The 20,980-nt window shown below is 35.8% G+C and overlaps 1 protein-coding gene across 2 annotated transcripts in view; it reads right to left on the bottom strand.

Annotated features, from left to right (window-relative positions):
* The window catches only part of LOC118737667 (furin-like protease 1, isoforms 1/1-X/2), a 280,884-nt gene that overhangs the window by 51,797 nt on the left and 208,107 nt on the right, over positions 1-20,980 (bottom strand). The gene's annotated exons all lie outside the window — the stretch shown is intronic.

Consider the following 20,980-nt stretch of genomic DNA (forward strand, 5'->3'; position numbering starts at 1 on the left):
AAATACCTCTAGAAAGTTGTGAAGTGCCTTTTCGCCAGATACGTCATTGTCATGACAGATATGGCCGTTCACAACATAAAAGCTCTCTTTGCCTACTGCTGCTTTAAACCAGCGCTGATTATGGAGTAAATATAATCATTCATATAAAATAATTAGAAAGCTCTAAAAAGTCAGTGACGAGCAGAGAGAGCGAGAGAGCTACTTTCTATTTATATGAAAAATCAACGACCAGAGATAGCTTTTACTCTGTGCGCTCCACTTATTTCGAACAATTTTTCCACCAACTGCAGATGAGCTTAAAGTTCAGTTCAAACTAGCAGCTTTAACACGTGAAGGCAAAATGTAAATGTCCTCACAAGAAAATCCCATATTTCATTAATGCATTGAGGTGATTACTCAAAAAAAGCAAGCAAAAAAAAAATAACACCGAAATTAAAAATGCTTCAAATTTCACGCTGATTGCGCCATTTATCAACGGGAACTTTAGCTGTTTTTCAAAGTACATAATTACGCCAACATTCAACAATGTGTGGCAACACACAGAGCACCAGCCACAATTAACTGCCGCTTGTTAATTACTGCTTAATTAATTAAGAGTTAAATGGCTTAATGAGATTACTACAAGTGCACCAAGTAGAAACACAACTACGCACGCACGCACACGCACGCACACGCACCTGAGCGCTGAAAGCTAGATTGTCGTTTGTGCGAAAAATGAAAATGTAATTAAACGTAAAAACAAAAGTATTAACGCAAACAATTTTTCACAAAAAAAAAAAAAAAAATTGCGAATGCAAAAATTACCACCCGGCAAGAAGAGACATTTTCACTAACAACGCATTAAACGAATGTACATACCTATAAGCTAACGGCGTTTAAATGCCGCTATACATTTACATAAAATTAACTTTTTTGCAATTTTTTTTCAAATGATCTTTCCGCCCGCGTAAAATCCGATTTAACGTTATGATTTCAATTGCAAAAAAAAGAAAATGAATTTTATTGCTGAAAATATGAAATTCAACAATTTTATTGAGCTTGAGGCCGTTTTTAAATGAGAAAATGTTGTCGAAAAACTACAATAATCTACAAAGGTAGAAGTTATAGCTGCTTTTTCGGAGATCCCCACATCTCCTCATCGGACTTCTTCATCGATTTCAGTGGGACTTCTATCTTTGTAAATTATTGTTGTTTTCCCACAACATTTTCTCATTTGAAAACGGCCTCAAGCTCAATAAAATTGTTGAACAGAATTGTTATAAGGTCATAAATAGCAAATAACCAAAAATATTAAAAGAAATGGTAAATGTGTCGAATTTTAACTAAATAGGCCATTTCAGTAAAAAAACGACTTACGTTTAAATTAAGTTTTTTAAACCTCTTCAAAATTGTTTTTGTACATAAAATTTCGATCGAATTACAATTTAAAATAGAATTTAACTTATTGAGTTGGCGACAGTCCTCTTCAAAGGATATGTCAATACAGGCTCTAAACTTCTATAACACCGACGCTAAATCGAATTGTTAATTTCCCTCTTTTAAACACTAATTAAGTAAGTATGCGCACCTGCGAAATTACGCGCCTGGAGAATGAATGTACATATGTTTTTGACAAAACGTAAAGTAAATTTAAAACAGAAAAGTGCAAGTTCACACAAAACTTAATTTATTATCGCATGCCTACAAACATGTTTAAATGTGCAGTATGTACTCCAATGTGTGTAAGGCGACAAATGCAATTACCTCAATTAAAACGAATACTTATGTTCATTTGTGAAATTATTTTATAATAAAGAGAATTTATAGTCGCCAACACAATTAAGGAAGGCTGCCAGGTGTTTCGAATGCGAATGCGAATGCGGCCAAAGGTGAGTAATGTACTAACTAATGAAGCAATGAAACAGAGCGTTGTGCGAGTGTGTGTGTGTGTAGGAAAGTGTTAAGGCACTTCTACACATGTATACCCTGTAGCAAAAAGCTAAACCAGTCAGTAAAAATACCAGTTCATTAACTAGTATAAGCTCAAGCGATGGCCTACCAGCGCCGAATTATCTCGGCTGTGAATTATCTTGAAAGTGTGTAAATTTACACATAATTAACGTTTACCACCTATTTCAGTCGCTCACAAGCTGTGCCATCGGCACGAAGTGGTTGTAAAGTTCAAGTGTAGTCTCCGTGTCAGTTGTTTTCCCTTTGAAAATAATTTGATGCTCCTACTGACTTCCGTCAGTTTTCATATGAAATTCAAATAAAAAAATCATTTTTACAGCCGGTTTCACCAGCAATTTAAAGGGAAAATGATTTTTAATTTTCTATTAATTTCCATATAAAATTCAAAAAATTAAAATCATTTTTAACTTAAAGTGCTTTCGTGAAATTTGCTGTTAGTGCCGTTTTCTTAGGTAGCTTTTAAAGTTTATTTGCCCCTCAAATAAATTTTTTTAGAATAAAATTTGTGTTTAAAGGACAGATAAATTTTAAAACTAACTTGAGAAAACGGCCGTTGGTTTATTTCCATTCTTTCTATTTTCAGATTGACAAAGAAATAAATGTTTTTTTATAAATATCGGTTTTTAAACCCAGAAGATGTCTCTTTTCAACGACCTTTTTTCGTGTGAAAAAAACGTAACCATGTTTTAACGCCCTCAAAACATTAACACGGTTTTGTTTGGAAAGCATATTTTTGTGGATTTTTCTTAAGAATAAAATGAATTATTCGTACACATGCAAAAAAGTTGTCTATTTAATAAATTTCAATAAAAATAAAAGCAATCATAAGGGTGGTATAAGATTCCATGCCACTGTTTCTGGTAAACATTTTCACGACACTAGCTACAGGTTAATTGATTTTCTGACAAATCTCCCCGGACAAAGCTAAACAGGGCAGAGAATGTGCCGTTTTTGCCTTACAATAGTATGACATTTTATTTTCGCATCTTTTGCCTTTAATTTAGAATCGAACACGAAAAGAGAAAGGGGCAATCAAAACGAAACGAATCGAGAATCACCATTAATATAATTATTACAATTTAAATATAAAGTACAATTTTGAAAAATATAATTTCATTAGAGAAGAAAAGCATGAAAAGCAATAAAAATGAAATAATAAATTAACTTCCAAAAAAAATCTAAAAAAAAAATAAATTTTAAAATTACAAAAAAAAAACATTAAAAAATGATAAAAAAGTGCCCTACCTGAGGACTTGATCTTTGGACCTCAGAAATGCCACGCTAGGGTTTTAACTACCCGTATTTCTACTGCTATTCTGATGCACAGCCAGAAAATTGACATCTCATAGGACACAGCCATGCTAAAAGTACCAGTCACTAACACTGAAAAAGGATAGACCGTGAACTAGTTGGGCTAAAATGCAAACTGGTTGCGCTCTAGTTTATAACTAGTGGCTTTTCCTGCAGGGTACGTACTGAAATACATACAAAGAAATGCGCAACAAATACATACAAATGCACAACGAAGCAAAGATAAATTAGTAGAAGGTTCATAAGCGTATGTGAACAAGCATACTTGCAGGCGCATTCCATTTACGCTGCTAAAGTATTTAGTACTGGCAGTTTAATTGAAATTTCTCGTTTGTTTTGCGGTTTGCTGTTGTTGAGGTAATACCTAGAACCAAGGCACATTAAACAGGTAGTATCAGTACAGAGCAAAAACAACATTTGCGTGTATTTTGTTGTTGCTTCTGGTATCGAAAGTGTCAACAACTGTTCTGAATTTTTTCTTCTAAATCAAAGCGTGCCATGTGAAATACAAAAAATTATAAAAAATAAAAAATTGAAATTGGAAAAAATAAAAATTGATGCAACTTTCTTTCCTAGTAAATTTGTTTGCTTCTCGAAGCATTGATCCATCCTTTGCAAGGCCCAGTAATCAGCGGTCGTGCTGCCGAGTTGGGCGAACGTTCCAAAAGCTGCTATGCAATCGCTTGTTTTGTATGGAAAAAGGTTTCACAAGCAAATGGATTTTAACAACTTATAATTTTCGTGAGAAAAAATTAAAAATATTTGACATTTTCGAGACCAAATAATTTGAAAATAAATCAAATCAGCTGCTCTACTGATACTACCTGTTCAATGTACCTTGCCTAGAACCTTTCTATTTTCCTATGTATACTGTACATATATACTTTTTTTTTAAAGTTCTTAAAAAAGTAAACATTAAAGAAAAGGCACAAAACGAATGACAATTTCCTGGAATTGTAGGTAAAAGAAGTACAAAAGGTCTTAAATTTATTTGAAAAAAAAAATATTTTGAAAAATATGAATGTACTATATATTCTGGAGAACCTATCAGAATTTCAAGACTGTAATTTTTAAACATGTTAAAATATTTCACAAACAGCCCCTTCGGCAGACTTAAGTGAACCAGAGGAAAGGCGGAAAATCTCAGCCATAAGCGTTGGCGGAGGAATGAAACGCATTATGCACTCAAACGCAACATTCCGGTTGCAATTCCGAATTGTTAACTGATCAAAATCTAGCGCAGGTATGTATATTCCATTTCCTTTTCCGCTACTACTTTCATTTCCGTTTATGCTACACGCTTTTGTCAATGACAACCAATTCAATTTTTCGTAGCATTGTGTTTTTGGTGAAAAGTTTTGTGTATAGTCAATTGCTTAGCATGCAAGTGAAATTCCAATTGCAAATGAATTTTTTGGCAAAAACGGAAGCGGATATGAAGAGCCGCATGTATAAAATATGCATTTTTTTTTTTTCAGAGTGAATGTGTGTACACCTATGCACTTGCAAATGTTTTCAATATGTTGATAGTTATGTGACATCCACAGCCATAGCAAAATTTTTCGCAGTCATTGCAATTTACGTACCTGCCATATCGCTGCGCCCATAATTGACAAAAAATACAACCGAAAAAAGCAGACTATCAACGCCGGGAAGGTGGTCGGCATGCATTCGATCTGCCACATGATCGGATAGGAGAAAACGTCAGTAAAAAAGAACAAGTTTTTCTTAACAAAGTGCTACATGTATTTACTTAAAATTTTTGATTTATTTTCCAACACAAATAGTTGGAAAAGTGTAGTGAAAGTGAAGCATTCGAAATTCAGGAAAGATGGCTGAAATGGAAGGGAGTAAAATTCCGACTTTGTGAAAAGAAAAATTAAGTTTGCGTTAAATAAGTGGAGAAGTTAGGAAGCGAGATTTCAAAAGCAGGCTGGCAGTGGGAAATTTCTTGAGCAAAAATTCACGCATCGGGTGTCGTAGGAGTTAATGAGTTTCAGCATATTGCCGCCAAAAGCCTCATACCTAATCCTTGCGAAGGAGGGGCAGAAGAACAAAAAGTGTTCTGTGGTGTCTTGGCTTGGGCGTATGTATATCTTAGAGACGTGTGATGAAAGTGTCACCCTACGAAAGAGCAATTTAATCAAACTCTCCAGGCAATGTAGCTGTTTGCCAAATATTGGCTTGGACCAGGGGAACCAGGGACAGAAACTATTAATTTTTCATCGAAATATTTTTGATAAGAAAAAAAATTTGACTTAAAATTTCGGTCAAAAATAATAGTTAAAAGTTGACTTAACTTTTTCGTTAAAAAATTCTATTTTTTCGCAAAAAAATAACAGCTGACATTTGACTTTTATGTTTTCAATCATAAGTTTCAAGTTTCAAGAAGTTAGACGGAAAGAATTTGTCTATATTATATTTGAAATTTTCGAAAAAATCAACAATTAAAATTTTACTTTTATTTTTTTTCAATCAAAAATAACAATTAAAATGTCACTTTAATTTTTTCGATCAAAATTAACAGTTTACTCTCGACATTAATATTGTTTTATCGCTTATTTGCTTATCGTTGTAGAAACGATTAAAATTAAGCTTTTATTTTTAATCGAAAAATGCAAGCCAAATTTTAAATTTTATTTTAGATTTTAAAAATTAAGGTAAAATTTTAACTGTTCATTTTGATCGAAAAAATAAAGGCCAAATTTTAATTGTTATTTTAGATTGTAGAAATAAAAGTAAAATTTTAATTGTCGATTTTTTTTTTGCAAAAATGTCAAATATAATATCTATATACAAATTCTTTCCGTCTGACTTCTTGAAATTCAAAAATAACTGTTACTTTCGATCCCTGAATATAACTGGTTTTTATGAGAAACTTTTACATGACTTGAAGGTTTGACATAAACTGACTTGGGTTTGCCGCTGTAAGGCACAAACTTTCATCCTTTTAATAGATGTTACTATCAGGGACGTGAACCGGATTAATCACTTTTTTCTACTAAAACCAAATTTTTCATCCAGTTTACGTCCCTGATTTATATTATATGAAAGTATCGACGTAAACTTAAATAAAATTTGTTAACCAAAAAAAAACAAAAACCGCTGGGCGCACCTGACAGCATGCCAAAACACACACATATATAAGCATATAAAGCAACACACATACACACATAAAAATAGGCAAATAAAGTGGCATACATAATTCAAATATGTAAACCTGAATTACAAGTGAATGCACTCGACTATCGCATACACACACTCACACTCACACATACACATGGTACACATGAATATTGAAGTGGCGAAAAGTTTGTACTAAAATTTGTCTGCAAAAATCTTTGCACGTTTAGTCGTTCATGCACCGCAAGTATATTCTTTGCTCCTTTTCGTGTCTTCGCGCCGCTTTTCTGTTAATTTGAGAGGCAACCACTCGACACTCACTTTAACCGCCAGCGACAACGCTGCTGCGCCAGTCACCACAGTTTGCCAGAGTACCCGCTGTTGTTGCTCCACCCCGGCTGCTAACTACTGTCACTACAACTATGCGGCTACCCAACAACGGAACTCCCAAAGCGGTAATGATAACGTGCAAGTAAAAGTGTACATAAACATGGCTGCGGGTGGCGGTGGGCGTTTGTGTGCGCAGTCAACATCACGAAATTGCAAATGTCACCTGACTTGCCTACACAACTTGCTTGGTTGCCTAGCATAGTTGCCAACTTAGTGCTTTAAGCACTAGATTTAATGCTTTTTGAAAATTAAAACGCCAAACAAAATGGTTTAGTGCCTAGTGCCCTTTTTAGTGCTTTTTTTTAAACTAAAATTTCTGAATTTACAAGAATCTACAAATTTAAATGCACTAAAATGCAAACCATGATTGATAAAAAGATGAAGTTGCAAACCCACGTTCTTGCGTTCTTGTAAAATTGTATTCGCGTAGAAAATGCTAGCACGCAGATAAGTTAAGTATTTATTTCTTTATTTTCTTGATTACACAGTTCGAAAAATGTTGTCTCTTTTTGCCACCTGAGTGCATCGGTTTTTGTAGATTTTTCGGTGCTGAATCCAAAACTGGCTAGAGAATTTCTCTACCATGTCAGATTTTTGAGATATCCTAACCTCTAAGTGTAAAAACACGGTTTTTCGCAATATTTGGAGTTATATTATAAAACAACAATTTTTTTCGCTCATTTCTAGTTAGGATATCATTAAGTATTACTCTTCCCTTTGTTGCGATTCGATTGTTTTTTCTCCAGATGTACCAGTTTTAATGTGCAGTACTTCATGAATGGGTATTTATCAGACAACAGCATGAGTTTACTCACTTCCATCTAAACAGTATCAACTCATTGCTGTGAACTCTATAAGGTTAGTGAGAAACACCGTACAAACAGTGAGATTCATAGTTAGTTTTGAAATCAATGTTTAGCTGCAGTGTACTCATTTGATTTCAAATATGGCATTGATATCTATACTCTTTCCAAATCAAGTCAAGCGAGTGAAAAATGCTGTTATGAAAAGCAAGTCGAGCAATCGAATGACACCCAATGACTTCAAACAATTAGTAGAGAATACGACAATTTTGAAAAAGGTGGATATTGATGAAGTATTTTTTTAAATATATTAGTTTTACTAAATTATTTAGTTATGCACCTGACGTACATTTATATAATTAGTCTACAAAAGAAATGCAATGTTACCTCAGAAGACATCGGCTTTATAAGTGACTTGAAAAATAAGTTGCTTTATTATTTAAAAACAGTTGCTATTGAAAACTAACAGATTTGCACAAAATTGTGCTTTTTTTTATACCCGCCAGCAAAGGAGCTCAAGAACTTTACCGAATCTGAGCAAAGGTACACAAAAGAGAAATGTTTACAAATTATGAGAACGTTAACTGAGAATTCTGACAGTACAACGGAACCACAAATTGCGGATTCACCTTTGTTACCTTCAGACAACTTTAGCTGTTTTCAGGTCTTCTTAAACAACGTACCTTTGTGAGTAGAACTGATAAAGCTACTGCAAAGCTGCAGCGATATGAAAATATTGAGGTATATTTTCATACGGACTTCGATATAATTAATTGGTGGGAGGTACACAAATGCGAAATGCCGCTGCTGCATAAACTCAGTCGTAGAGTAATAGCCACTCCTTCAACTAGCGCATCGTCAGAAAGAGTTTTTTCTTCTGCTGGAAATGTTATTTATGACAAAAGATGCCACCTTTTGTCAAATGATGATGCCCTTAATCAGTTGATATTTTTGCAATATAATATGCAGTTAGGAAACCAACAAAATTAACAAAAATTTGCTTTACAAATGTTTTTTCTTTGATACTTTCATTACAGCAGTTATGCCATGCACTTGTTTTTCAAATCAAGCACTTGTTCTTTGAATCGAGCACTTGATAGTGTGAATTACTCACTCAACCGACAATGTTTTTTCAATGATATCGCACGTTATGTTTGGAAATAAATGAGTGCGAGTGTGTGCAGATGTGAAAAGAAAGCGAGTGACTTAAAATGTAATTTGAGTGTATCCATGCAGCTCTCTGGTATTTATTTATACATGTTTTGTTTACCACAAACTGTTATGAAAAAAGAGTATCCTTTGATTAAAAAAAAAAAATTTAGTGCTTTTAGTACGGTAAAACGCTCATTTTTCCAAGGTTTGGTGCTTTTTGAAATTCAAAAGTTGGCAACACTGTTGCCTAGCCACTGCATTCAACGCTTCTTCTCAACATCCTCACAAGGAGGAGAGCACCACCATCACCTGGGGGCAGAGGAGTTGCAGACGGCTTTCATTGTTGTTTGATTGTGTTGTTGCGTTTATATATATATGTGTGTGTGACAGGTAGGTTTATGCAAATTTGGTAGGCAAACAGCCTGGCGGTAGACCAATCGCATCACCATCACATCTTGCCAAACTAAGGCGTTCTGAGCCGTGTCGACTTGAGCCGAGGAGCTAAGCAAGAATCCAGCTAACCAAGCTGCCAAGTAAATACAAATTGAATGGCAAAGCAGCAACTCAGCTCCCTTTGTGTCAACTGCGCCTTGTACATAGACATTGCATTAAACCAGTGCATCAATATGTGTGTGTGTGGACATGCATTTGGTAGGCACTGTTTCACACATCACCGCACCTCGCCTGGCCATCCTATACAGCAGCTGCAACTAACACTAATATTGTTCCACCATTATTACTCGTGTAAGGATAACTGTCTCCTCGCCTAACTACTGCTACTACTACACACACACACACACACACACACACATGAACAAAGGCTGCTCACATCTCCAATATCTACATAATCCTGCCCGACTTACAAGTGCCTGTAGTTAAGTGTATTTAGCTTTGAGTTAACTTACTCACTACGGACACCTTTAACAATGCGAGGGTGTCAAGCTACAAACATACATACATACGTACGTACGTATATATGAATGTATAAATGCATACACTGCTGTTTATACAAGTGAAGTGATTCGTCACTTGCTGACAAGTTTGCATAAACATGAGAAAAGACGACTTGCACTTCGAGTAAGTACACAATTTACTTATGCGGAGACTCTAAAAGGCAGTGTTTAAATGACACAGACTCCTGCATACATACTTACTTGTGACAGTACACAGTCAAGACAAAGTTTTAATTATAAAAATTGTAAGCGAAGACTTTATTTTCACTAGCTTTGTACGTACGTAGTAAAAGAACATTTATTTATTCCTCTTACGGAAAATGAGCTTTGTCTTGTTCGTAAAACTTGGCTGAGAAATATTTACTTATGTTTCCTACTACAGACTATTAGGAGAATAGGCATCAAGTTAAGGATTTATAAAGAGCACGTTTGTCATTTTTTTTTTTTGTTTGTAAAGAACTAAATACTTTCATTAAATAAAATAAAATAAAAATAAATTTTATTAAAATTTTTTGTTCAGAAATTTATTTATTTTTCCAGTCCTTCCCCTACTGGATCTTAAAATATTTTATGCCGGTCTTTTGAATCTCCACGCGTTCCTTGGAGGATTTGACATTCGCATAGGAATTGCAGAAATCGTCCATCTATACATATATGTGTGTATATTAGGGCGGGCCAATTTTTTTTTGCCGAAGTAACCATGGGTTTAAAATCCATTTTGGAGTTGCCAAATTGCAAAAATATGGTTCGAAGAAAATTTGATAATTTTCAGTGTTGCGCCCTCTGGTTGGAGTTAAAAAACAGATAAGTGCAGAAATGGATTCCTTATACCAAAAAATCCCCTTATAACATATTTTTATTCAAAATTTTAGCATTTCTTTACGACACTACAGGGAAACGCTAAGAAACTTATTTTCGCAATTTGGCAAACTCCAAATAGGTTTTAGGCCAATGGTTTCTTCGGCGAACTTTATTAGAATTACGCGTAGAATCCTTCTGTGCTATGTGCGCATAGTTGAAAAAATCTCCCATAAAAATTGACCCGACCTAATGTATATCTCTTGGTAGGGTGTGAACCTAATGTTCATGAGCTCATATCCCAGTTAGTGTTCCCTTAAAAAGCCGTTAGTCGGTTAATATTAAACCAAATCGGGTCACAAATACGCATTTGTGAACGACTTTATACCAGCGCCATCTAGCGGTATATCCTTTAAGAATATATTTCGCATCTAATGAACGCTTTTTTACTGACAAAATTGTTGTTTTTGTATCGGCAATATTAAGTCCAGCCGGAATCGGCTAGTCCATCGACGAGGCGGAAGGACAGGGGTGTTACCTGAGTGGCTTTGAGTGGGTAGGTGCAGAGGCGGTTGGTGTCGTGGGTATGTCGGGGTGGAGTATGGATAGGTATGGTTTAAGAGGACTGCAGTAGTTAACCAGACCTTAATTGGGCCAAAGGCTGGGTGGTAATTGAGTTCGAATAAGGACTCCCTGTAAATGCCGCTTATGGCTTGTTGGGTCGGCGTCGGCTCCAGTTGTTGGCTTACGTATCCGGGATTTCGTCCAAGAGTTCGTGCCTTCTGCCATGGCTGGGAGGAGGCTCTGCTTCCCACAGGTTGTCGTCCCTAGCTGTGAGTATCGAGATCTTGCTGTGCAGGTGGTATCCAGGCGACATCAGCGGGCATCCGCTGGTCTCTAGCTTCGTACGCTGCGTCTACTAGTCTCGTGCTTAACATTTTTTTTGTTCATACATTTTAAGACTTAATTACACGCATTTACTCTAAAAAATTCTCCAAATTAATTCGTTGAAACCGAAATGCCCCACTGTATTGTAAATATTTTTTTACGGCACCATTTGAATCAAATTTCACTGGGCAAACATAAAAAAGAGTTGTTATTTAACAGAGAAAAACTCTCAACATTGAATGAATCAACATTTAGTTCAATATTTATTTATATAAAAGGCAGCACTACATTTTTTGAACTATTTAGTTTGAATTGTAAAATAAACCTGTATCTAAACTTGTTTTTGTTTCATTAAAATAAATAAGCGATTTTAGTTGGAGTGATTTCCTAACATTTTTTTTTCATAATAACAAATATTTGTATTCACTAAGTTTTTTTTTTCAATTGCGTGTGCCACAAAATCTATGAATTTATTTGCATTTTTTTTTTGTGTTGTTTATTGATTTTCTGTCTAACACTGCCGATATAAACAACTCTTGCGATGGAAAATCGTTTTTTAAACAAATACGAAAAAGGAGTAATGAAAAAAAATGCCATATGTAACTCCCGCTGATCGTCAACTGTCAGAAGTTGTTTTATGCAAATTGTGTATTATTGTAGTAATATGACTATAGGAAGAATTTGAATGAAAATGGTTTTAAAAACATATTTTTTGGCTATTCTGGCGATTGATGGTAGAAAAAAAGTCGATAAAAGCAGTTTTTGTGATGCACAATTGAAAACTAAAAGTGACATAAAATCATAATTGCCATATGAATTGGGAGAACTGCCATTGTGACTAACAAACAAGGACTTTGTTTTTAGCAGAGATGAGTAATATTGAGCGTAAATGCAAAGCAAAATGCCACGTAAAATTCATGTAAAGCGCACTTTGCAACAAATTAGAGGCAAATTTGTAACTTTTTATTTTTACTCTATTTCTGGCCTGCTGTTAAATTAATTGCTCTGGATTTCTTGTTTTTTTTTCTGCTTTCTTTTCGAATGCTTAATGGTAACAAAGTCGTTAGTTCTGCTGCCCATTACACTTTTGCCTTCGAATATTTCGCTTTCGCATATCATATTTTTTCAGCCGGCCATTTTTCCAGACAATTTGGCGCCAACACATTTGCATTAGGACGAGCATATGGCCAATTTAATGCAGGAAAAGTTAGCCACATGCTAACAAACATACATATGTACTTCCCATTTACTTTTTAAAAAGCTTGTTTTGCAATATTAAAAAAATGTTGGAATGACTAAAGGTTCTCTTATTAGTTAGCTACTAAATGCTAAACTGTTTTTTTGCCAATCTGAAATGATTATCTGCCTGCCAAGTCCGGGCGCTGTTAGGTATATGGCTACCAAGTTAGATTATATTATGCTCGCTGGCTGGTAAAGGCTTCAGCGAACCATAGTGGACACGTTGGTCCTTTGGCGATTGCTAATTGTAGGTTTTCTAGCTGGCCTTTACCAAGTAGTATGAGTCCTTGCCTGCTGAAAGCGGAACACTCGCAAAATATGTGCTCCTGCTAGTTTGAACCCATGCGCTGCTAGAAAGCAGTACCCCTTTGGCAGTTCTATAAGAAGTCTTAAGTTTGTTCTGGTTATTGATAGCAGGGAATTTCTACGTATTCTATCGAGCGATCTTCATGGCCTTGTTTACTTTCCCTAGAAAAACACCTTTTCGGTTAGGTCGTCAGCTCTTTCGTTACCTTCAACACCTTTATATCTTGAGACCCCCCCCCGGTAGATCCCGTGGCTAATCTACTCATTGTTTCCTTACAATAACCAACCGGTATATGAGCAGCTAGCAAAAGGCAGTAGAGCGTTGATGACAGTCTTACTTTCCATGTAAATATTTACTCGCAGGAATCTGTTCTTGCTGTGCTTAGCCTCAGCCTTAGTACGAGCCCCGCAGAAATTCCTCAGCCGCAGTAGCTTGACTTGGGGAAAAGAGTCCAGTACAGTAACTGTCTTAATAGGATTACCCGGCAATTCTGGGTGTCCTACGACCTAATTCAAACTAGGGCTCTTTAAAGAATAAGCAAAGAAAATATCTACTAAATCACAGCAGTATGCACAGGGCAGCGGACCGTTGTGGTACATGGCGAAAAGGTTGGCTTACTCTTGAATAGGTTCTGTTGCAGCAGCTAAGACCCGGGCTCAAAAGAGGCAGTCGAACACTTTTTGTGCAGGGTCAATCCACTTAAACCTGCAAATCTTAGTCACTTTCTTTAGTGAAAAATTTCAGTTTGAAAAGTACAATGCTCTGTTAACTTAAAAGACCTAATTTCGGCTACAGGGCAGTAAAATAGCTGCTACTCCTTTGTCCGTTTTGGCACGGTCGGTTTTTATTAGCGTCGCATTGTCTACCATCTCCGCACCTTTACGCTAACCATTAATGTCTACTGTAGCTCCAAGACATCAATCAAAGCTCAGCATCGGGATCACATTGCCTATTCGCCTGTGACTATTTGACCCGAATCCAAGCTGTCTTGGGGCATAAAGTCTGCTCCTTTAATGAAGCCGCTTAAGCGTCTAGTAGGCATTGGAAAATATTTAATCATCACTCTGTGAAGGTGTAAATTTTGTGACCATCCATAGTAGCTCGCCTTTGATAGAAATTTAAAAACATTTTCAATATCGTATTGAGAGCAAAGGTGAAGTAAATATGCAATTCAAAAAAATAAACATCTAATAGCAATCAAGCACAAAAAATAAAAGTCTTTGAATATCCAGCATTTTGCATTTACTTTTGCTTTGCATCAAAGCGTACATTTTAGAAGCTTAATTGCCTGTGTGTAATTTAGTACGTTTGTGTTGCTTTTAAACGCTATTTGGTTACATTTTCTGTTCACTTTATTCGCAACTTTTTCACTTTCTCACTTTTGTTGCATTGCGCCCTCTTCTTTGACAGTTAAGTGCTTTTAATCAAATCCCAATCGCAGTCATTCATTTGTCTTGAGTACTTTTTAATGCTTACGAAGCGTTAAGGTGGAGTGATTGCACTGGAACGCCAGCAGCACAGCAACGATGCAGCAAAGTTGCAGGCAGGCGCGTTTAAGTGAATGATTGGAACGCGCAGATATACCGCAGCGTTTGCGTTTGTGTTTGGTGAGCGCAGCTGTCAAGCTGATTAATTAAAACGGTGACAGTTTTCAAAGTAGAACGGGAGCAGCCAAGTGCGTCCGCTTTTTCTGCAACGCTTCTCTTCTCTTTCTCTCTCTTTGTACGCTTTACACACAGCTTATATATATATATATATAGTTATATTTCTTTTAATTTCATTTCGACTGTAATTAAAATGTACAGGAAACAGGTGAAGTGGCAATGAATTAAAAAGGAGTGGGGATGCGTGGCCTGAAAATGAAGGAGTCTACTTGAGTGCAATGCCATATTGTGAGAGGAGTGGCTGCAGCGCATTATCAACGTTGAACCATGCTGCTGTGTCTTATCCTTTGCTGTCTGTCTGCCTTCTATTACTTCAGCGGAATTGGCCAGTTTATGGTGGTTGCGCAAAACTCGCACCAAGTGTATGGCAATTAAACTCGCTAAGGCTAATTGAATGGGATTAATGACAACCTCTGGACGAAGAGCGATTGCGATTGATAGTGCAATAGCGAGAAGGGCGCTTACTGAGACTAAGCTAGAATAAAAATAAAGGTAAATAAAGTAACCGGCACTAAGGGATTGAGCAAAAACTAAGTGCTTAGCGATGTTTTTTTTTGTAGCTCAACGAAAATTTACTAAAAGCGAGAAGGTACATAAAAGTATTATAACAGTCTTCACAGAATAATTATTTGTGACGCCTGGGGATATGAGCAAATCTCGAAAGTATTTTTTTAGTCAACTGAGTTCCAGAAATAAGTGCAATAGAAAATAAATCAAGTATTTGAGATTACAAATTTTTTTATTGTCCCTCAAAAAAATCATAATTGTTTTTATTTTTAAACAACTTTGGGAAGTTTTCAGACAGAATGTTTATATTAGAGGCAATAAAAGCTAACATCAAATACTGCATATCTGTGAAGTTTCAAGAGTGTGCCACCAAATTAAAAAATGCCAGCATGCACAATATCTGCCGCAGCTATTTTTTAATTTTCGAAATTTTACAATTTTTCATTTTAAAACTTTAAGATACTTCAAAATGTCAACATTAAACGCCGAAAATGTTCTTCTTGCCAAAATGAAGCAATCTAAAGTAATAACTAGTGTGCCACCAAATGAAAAAAAAAATTAATTGATTACAATTTTACAATTTTTATTGGCACACTCGAAATTCATTCTAAAATTATTATATATTTACGTGAAGAATTTAATACATACATTGGTAAAAAATATCTACTGTAGAAAAATAGTCCACGCCAATATTTAATTAGTTTCAAACAATATGACTTTAAAGTTAAAGCGTGCAAGTAAATGTGTTAGCTGGCTGCGTATGGTATTACGGGGCGTATACGTTACATACACAACTACGTGTATGTCGAGCCCTAATCGCCAAAAAGACGTAAGCGACATTTTTTTTTTCAAAATTTTCGTTTTGATGCAGAAACGTTTCAGGAGATTCCAGATACATTTCTGCATAAAAAAATAACATTTTGAAAAAAATGTCGCTAACATATTTTTGGCGGTTAGGGCTCGATATGAGCACGAGTTGTTATTTTGACTTTTTCAGTATATCTTTTTTAAGTTTTCATTTAAATACCATTTCACGATGGAATCTTGTTCTTTATGCAAAACTGAAGATAATGCATGGTCTAAGATATGTGTGCCACCATCTTCGACCAAAAATACGTTTTTGTCGATAAATTCCTGGCACTAAACAGCAGTAAAGTTTTACAAGCCCACTCGGATGCTCAAACCCTGGGTCCTAAAATTTTCCGCAGAATCTTTCTATCGAAAACTAAAATAGCCGCCACATCAGATAATTTCCCTGTTCATTCTTCTGCGTCAAGCTTTTAATAAATCTCTCAAATCTAACGAGAACACGTCCAAAATAGAATGTAGAAGGATTCTCAGCCTGCTGTCATCAAAATGCTTATTGACTATTGTATGAGTCCGTGGACACAGGGACGCTGCATAGCCTACGAGCTGTCAAGGAGATGGATGAAAATATCCCAAGTAAATTCTGCTCAATATGCGGGCACACCGCTTTGCTCATGTAAACACAGATTAAAGGCTGAACTTATCGAGGTGGTAAATACCAGGTAGGCTGTGCAAACCCCTTGCCATACTACCGGGAAAATTTGTCCAAAAATTGTTGTAAAGCGATCCATAGCTCTCACTCGGCTTAGGGTGGCAACCACTCTAACCTAACCTATGCCCGTGATTGTCCTGATCGATGAGTTGGCCAGATAGCTATGATTTCGTCGGTTTTGTGGCGTGTACTCTGGTGAAGCTGAAGACCATACCGGAGGTCAACCATTCGCAGTGAGCTGACCAGATGCTATTCGGCTGTGAAAGAAGAAAGAGAAGGGTTTTTTGCTGTGATTTTCGGTGGGGAGTCTGTCTAAGCTAACTTTCGATTAGGAAGGTGCCTCAAAATCAATATAAGTCGACAGATTCTTTAAATAAGGCTACATGAGTGCGGTAACGATGCCGACATCCTGGCACTCATATTGAAATTTATGGAAAAATTCAGCTACCCCGTCTTCGACGTGCAGCTCTGTATGGGGTGTCAAACTAGTGTCCAAGTAGAACTTCAGCGTGAAGCTATTAACCGAACCGTAGTTCACTCTAATGTCTATAACTCATAGAATGTCTATAACTCATAGTCTTAATAAGAGCCCTGGATGTAACTCGGATTAACACAGGAAAAAGCTCTTAGTAAAGACACTCAACCCAAATGGCGGATATGAGGTCTGAATTCAAAGCTCATAGCTAAAATTTTCTGTAAGTTCGTGCCATTCGATTGATGCCCCCAGAGTTTGGTGATCAAAGACATTATTAGTTTTATTCAGTTTAAGATACCTTCAGCCTTCAGAGCTAAGGATTAAACGAATGAAATGAAGATTTTTTCAGGCCAAAGTACTATTTTTTCTGCTCTAACGTATTCATGAACTCAAATGGTATAGGTATGGTGATGTTTTGAAGCATATTGTGCTGCTTTGACCATTTAATGTTGCTCCTTTCTATGAAGACCTCTCGATTTCCGCTATAACAAATTTTTTTTGTTGTTAAGTAATTGCGACGCAATTAAGCGATAATAATATTGCATGAATAAGTTGCATAAAGATAACCGGCGGAGCAACCTTTCAATGGTATAAAGTTGCTTTGCCTACTTAAATATACTCGTATTTATGTATTGCATGTAAAATAGTTGCACCCGACTAGCAGCAGCCGCTGAAACATTACATAGTCCTGCATGTTACTGCATGTGGCAACAAGGTCCGCGGGTTGTTGGTAAGAAAAGCTCAACGCAAGAGAGAGAGAGAGAGAGAGACAGAAGAGGAAGTTGTGGGAGCAGTCAACAACGGACGTGTTGCAGCTGTTGTCAAGCCACAGCATTAATTTACACAATGTTATTTATGCGTTTACAACTGAAACTGCAACTGCAACTTCAATACTTAAATACACAATACGTATGTATGTGTACATAATCGTGTACAACAACAACAATAAAAAGCAATAACAGCCGCATATAATAATAATAAATGCAATTAACTTCAATGGTGGCACGACAACTCTGGCCGAATCAGAATCGCGCGCGCCAACAGCGCCAATGCATATCCTCATTTAATTTGCACTCATCGATAAATAATGAAATTATTTAATTGCAGGCGTTGTTTACCATACATATGTATGTATGTATGTATGTGGGCGTCTTACATACAGCCAAACATTAATAAAATAAGCGTTGCAAAGCAAATATGTATGTATATATGTAAATAAAGTCAGCCGCACAAAAAAAAGAAAACAAATAAAAATAAATTCGTTTAAAATGCATTTTTTTTTTGCTTTTGGAAAAATTGCGCAACAGCAGTGATTTTTCGTGTTTTAATGAGAATTCTAAAAATATGTTTGCATGTATGTATGTATGCGCAATAGCACGTTTTTCCCATTAAATGCCACCAGGTGTTAATTTAATGGAAATAGTGCTACGCATTGCGTTAAATAAGCAAATAAAATTAAAAATATCACGGGCGATTGCGTCATCGAGATGGTTCAAGCCGATTTACATACATAAATGAAATGAAGTGAAATGGATTGCAAGTGAAGTGTATTGCTTTTAAATTGAAGCGGCGCAAAATTGGAAATTTAATTTTATTTGCAGATAGTTGTGATATTTTACGTAACTAATACTGATCAGTTTATGCTCTGAAATATACATATCGAAGGTCCTTTGCCATAACGACACATTTCCAAATTCAAAAAAAAAAAATAAATCTTACTATTGTTAAGCGGGTTATGTCTATTATCCTTGCCTAGTCCAGGTCCAGTCTTTACTTTAGTAGGTAAGTGGTAAGGATTACTAAAGTAACAAAGTACAAAGTTGTATTGCTTTAGGACTTGCGGAGCTACTCAGCCGGACCCAGTTACAGCAGCCGTCTGCTTGGGCGGAAGACGCTTTTCTCAAAAAAAAGGCCGATAACGGCACACAGTGGGATTTCGGCGGAAAAAATTATATTGGTCAAGGTTAAATTTTGTCGTTTTTATACTTATTACTAATATTTACTACACCCCTTGGGTGACCCGGTTTTACAAGATTTTGCAGCAAATATAATTTCAACATTCCTAATTCAGAGTTAGCTGAAATTGCAATTGCAAGTAATCGTGAAGTGCATAGTAAGTGTATCGAAAATCTTAAAAATAAATATCCAAAGCTTATAGAAAAGTTCTCGAGATAATTTATACTGCATTTGACTGATTTGTTTGCCTACTTTTACTAAAAGGTGGCATCTTGCATAGAGAGTAAAAACAAATTTTCCCTATTTTAACCTTGAAGGCTAAACTCAGCATGCACAAGTATGCAGTTTGTATAATACGAGAAATTTTCTTTACAGTTTAATAGGTTTTTTTTTTTAAGTTTTTTGAGGTTAGGCATGTATGGGAGACGTGCATAAAAATAAACCGATAAATTTGGGAGTCCTTCATTCCTCGGTGCCATTTGAATGGCATTTTTAAGGCGTTTTTGAGGTTAGGTTTGTATGGGAGGTATGCTTTAAAATAAACTGATCACACCCATTTCCGTTTTTATACCTTTCATGAGCATGAAATGGTATTATAACTTTGGTCCGATGTTTGTAAGTACCAGAACAAAAAGAGATAGACCCATTAAAATGTATACTTATATGATCAGAACGTCGAGCTGAGTTGATTTAGCCATGTCCGTCTGTCCGTCTGTCCGTCTGTCTGTCTGTTTGTATGCAATCTAGTCTCTCAGTTTTCGAGATATCCGTATCAAATTTGGTAGGTGGGTGTATTTTTATTATGTATTAATCATTTGTCGGAACCGGCAGAATCGGACCACTATAACATATAGCTCCCATACAACAGATTGTTCAGATATGAGATTTTTCGTTATAACTTCTCCATTTATGCAGCTACGAACATGAAATTTTGCAGTACTTGCACCCATTATCAACAGAATACTTACAGTGAAAATTACAAAGATCGGGTCACTATAACCTATAGCTCCCATACAACTGATTGTTCAGATATAAAATTTTTCGTTATAACTCCTCCATTTATATAGCTAGGAACATGAAATTCCGCACTATTTTCAATAAATATCAACAGAAAACTTACAGTGAAAATTAAAAAGATCGGGTAACTATAACCTATAGCTCCCATACAACTGATTGTTCAGATATGAGATTTTTCGTTATAATTCATCCATTTATGTAGCTAGGACCATGAAATTTCGCGCTGTTTTCACTCATTATCAACAGAAGACTTACAGCGAAAATAACAAAGATCGGGTCACTATAACCTGCAGACCCCATACAACTGATTGTTCAGATATGAGGTCTTTTATCATAACTCCTCCATTTATGCAGCTAGGAACATGAAACTTCGCACCATTTTCTCTCATTATTAACAGAATACTTACAGTGAAAATAACAAGGATCGGATGACTACAACATATATCTTCTATACATCTGATTGTTCAGATATGGGATTTTACTGTAAAACTTCTTTATTTGAACAGCTAAAACCGATAAATTTCGTAAGATATTTTATAAATAATAATACAAAGTCTACTGAGAAAATCATCAAAATCTATGCTGTATAAGCTTTATCTCCTATAGCACTGATTGTTCAGATACCAGTTTTTGCCATATATCTCCTTTATGTAGGAAACTAAACCCAATAAATTGTGTTACCGGTTTACATACCGATCACATAGCAGTGAAAATCACTTAGATTGGTGCCATACAAAGTATATCTTCCATACCTCTGATTTTTTAGATGCGATTTTTTATATAAGTATGTAACTCCTCTATCAATGTATGCACATGTATTCAAAAGCAGTAATCTGTCAAAGTAAAATTTGCAATGTTCATGAAAGGTATGAAGCCTTCGGCATAGCCGAAGACAGCGCTGCTCTTACTTGTTTTTTCTTGATTTATG

Source organism: Rhagoletis pomonella, unplaced genomic scaffold, assembly GCF_013731165.1.
Source record: "Rhagoletis pomonella isolate Grant_MI unplaced genomic scaffold, Rhpom_1.0 Rhpom_scaffold_00001, whole genome shotgun sequence".
Classification (NCBI taxonomy): Eukaryota; Metazoa; Arthropoda; class Insecta; order Diptera; family Tephritidae; genus Rhagoletis; species Rhagoletis pomonella.